The sequence below is a fragment of the Cavia porcellus genome, unplaced genomic scaffold (genome assembly GCF_034190915.1).
Source record: "Cavia porcellus strain 051 isolate PalLab524CR breed Dunkin Hartley unplaced genomic scaffold, mCavPor4.1 scaffold_14, whole genome shotgun sequence".
Classification (NCBI taxonomy): Eukaryota; Metazoa; Chordata; class Mammalia; order Rodentia; family Caviidae; genus Cavia; species Cavia porcellus.
Window position 1 is genome coordinate 34,005,956 of NW_026947497.1, and position 3,377 is coordinate 34,009,332.

Here is a 3,377-nt window from a genome sequence, read left to right on the forward strand (position 1 = left end):
TTTGGTTTTGTCGGTTTTATTCTTTACTGTTTTGTTCAATTGTATTATAACTAACAATATAGGCAATTCTATTAGAGATAGCAGGAGGCATTATGGTAACCATTGTTGATCACCTTGTATTATGTTTTTACATTATCTATTATGTCCACCCTTTTGACTTGACCGATTCTGTTCTGTTATGTCACATTTGGTTTTACTCTCTTCCAAAAAAGTAATAAGAACCGTGGGAGCAATGAAACCCAAAATGTGTAATAGTCATGGTACAAAAGAGAGGAAAAGAAAGTGCTCCAAACTATATAACTACATGTATATTTAAATGTATAAGATAGAAAATGATATCACAGAGTTTTATTGGATCAATGAACAGAACTTTTTGCAGTATCATTGATGGAAGGTCCACTTTACAATCTTTAATTTTGTGACTTGAACAATTATTTCTAAGATGACAATATGTAATCCATTAACTAGTGATTTCCTACTGTTCATTTTTTTTTCTGTAAATCTGTATAACTTGTACCCTTTCCCTGCTTTTTTTTTCTTTTCTCCTTAAATAAAATTTTAAAATAAATAAATAAATAAATAAAAGATTTATAACCCACAAAAAAAAAAAAAAACCAGGAGTTCAGCTCACTAAGAATTGTTTCAGAAGCTGCCCCTGGCAAATGCCTTATAGAATGAGCATTCAAGAATGTGACATTTTCTTTAAATATCTTTGGAGGGGGAGCTATCTCAACCACAAAACCTGAATCAAAACATCAAGAATCTGGATGCCTGTCTCTTATTTTCCAAAGTTCAGAAGAAAATAAATACATAAGTTAAAATGCAGGAAATGTGGCAAACCGTTAACAACTGGTTAATCTAGATGAAGGATTTAAGATGCTGATTTCAACTTTTCTGTAAGAGAGGTGTTAAAGAACTGTTTAAGGTAATGCAGAAGTGTCATTTTATTAAGTAATACTAGCTGCTGTCTCTAACAAGCCCGACAACTGTGGCTTCACGTGACACTTGTTTCCTACTCTTTTCATAGTCAGTATATAGTGAATCTCCTAAATGGCACTCATTTACACCATACAGAGTTTCTTCTATATCATATCCCAGAAGAATGTATGTAGACAGCTGTGAAGGAGTTTTTAATGTTCCTAATTGAAAATGGTATCCATCACCTCCCATTGCATCTTATTATAAAAGCTATTCAAATGGCCCCAATCTAACGGCAAACAACTATGGAACATGATCTATGTCCAAGAAAAGAAATCAGGACAGGAGAACATCTCAGACAGAGCAGCCTTGCCACTCCCATCATTTTCCTCATAGACAAAGAGCTAAGCCTCCTTCCAATAAAGGTTAAATTCCCAACGCGTTCCCAACAGTAACTAAATCTCAGGTACACAGGCTGTCACATCAAGAGCATGTCCGTGGTCTCTCCATCCTACTTTTCTTAAGAATCAAGGTGGCAGCTCGAATTTAATTGTTTCCATTTCTCAATGAACTGCATAGCGCTTTCAGCAAGTTAAACTAGGCCCAAAATGGAGTCATTGTCTTTGGGAAAAGTCAGGTGTGTTGTCATCTCAGGAAGCTGAAGTCAACTGATTCAGCATTCATCCTCAGTCCTGATAAGGTTGAATTATATTAAGTGCCAAACTCTGAAGCAAGACTTTTTATGCTTTTATCTCCCAAAACTGTTTAGCCAAGCCAAAACAGAATCCAATCTCTATTTATGCATTCTGGCTCCCAACTTGCTTTTGTTTGTATCAGAGAGCAGGGTGGAGCTGCATGCTCAGCCTTTGTGGACACCAGGAGGCAGAGTGGAAGGGGACAGAAATACGGTGGTGTGGGAGATGCAATAGAATGATGATTAGAAACCCCTATCTAAAGCATACTGGTTCCTTAGCTGATGGGTTGTCATTGCACTCCAGATGCTTTAAAATGTTCCAAAAATCTAGCATTCTCTTATAAGTGGGAGAAAAAAAGTGTGAAAATATCATGTTGCATCCTTTTTTATGATTACAATATAAACACTCAAAGAAAAACATGTAGTATCTGCAGTATGTGTCTGTGCATGTGTACATGTGTGTGTGTCTAACAGAAGTCCTGCCTGAAAATCCTGAACAGACTGATAAAAAAAGAAGAGGCTAAGGATAAACACTCACTGTAGCTTCTGGATGATCTGCGTTAGCACAGCAACACAAAGGGAAACATGCGTCTGCATCATGACTAATGAATGCGGCATACTAAGCAATGCAATCTCTCTTTAATAATTAGTATTCTCTTCACCAATAGAAATATCACAGACACAACCCTAGGGCTTAATATGCATGTGTTTGTTACACATGAAGAATTTGAGGTCAAGGAAATATAAAAGTATTAACTACGCTTGTATTTTCTCAACATCAGAGTTATAAGACAGAAGAGTTTAGCAGATGGGCAATTATAATGCCAGAGCTATCACTGCATTATATTGGAGCATGAATTCTATATGACTCTCTAGGTAGGAGGCCTTGGTTTGAGTGGTTGAACTCCGAATAGGTTTCAAAATATCAAAAGGCAGTAATTTCTTCTATACATTTCTATGAAAAGCAGAACTGGGACTATTTGCTGTAACTCAGCAATTCTTAAATTGACTAGAAAAAGAAAGACATCTTTCTGCTTGGATTTGACTCTAATTTTACCCACCCAATTTAGATCTAGTTGCGTAAGAAGAAAGGTGCACAACTGCAAAGACCTAAGACCTTAATTCATTGAGAACAAGGTTGCTTGTACCTACCCTGGGTGTGATTTAAAACTGCAGCAGAGGTTGGGGTGTAGCTCAGGGGCAGAGCACATGCTGGGCACTCATGAGGCCCTGCGCCAATGGCCAGTATCAGAAAGAAAAACTTAAAAATTTCAGAGAACGTACCAAGTCCTTATAGTTATCCCATCATTCTTCCATTTGTTAAAGTTTGGTGAATCTGTAAATCCCCTGAAATGATATGCAGAAGTGTCAATTTTTGTAGAGGCTTGTGACATTTTCCTGGGGAGCTTGCCTAAGGCTCTCATCAGATTCCCCAAAGATCCCTGAGCACACTAAAGCTAAAGCACTGGACACTTGTTTAGTTGAAGTAAGCTCTTCACATGCAGATTGCCCTTGAAAGGTTAGAGATGTTTTTGCACAAGCTGTTCTCCAATGCTGGATGGCCTGTGAGCAAGGCCTATAGGAATTTTCTCAGTCCAAAGCTGCCTCCTCAGGGACATCTCTGTGACTCCAGGTTGCATGAGTGGGGACCTCTGGTTCACAGATCGTGTCAGCAGATGCTGCGCAGTGCTTGTTCGGTGGATTCTTTTCAGGAAATCTGCTAAAGCAGACACCTGCTCACAGCTGAATTTCACAAGTTTTTCAC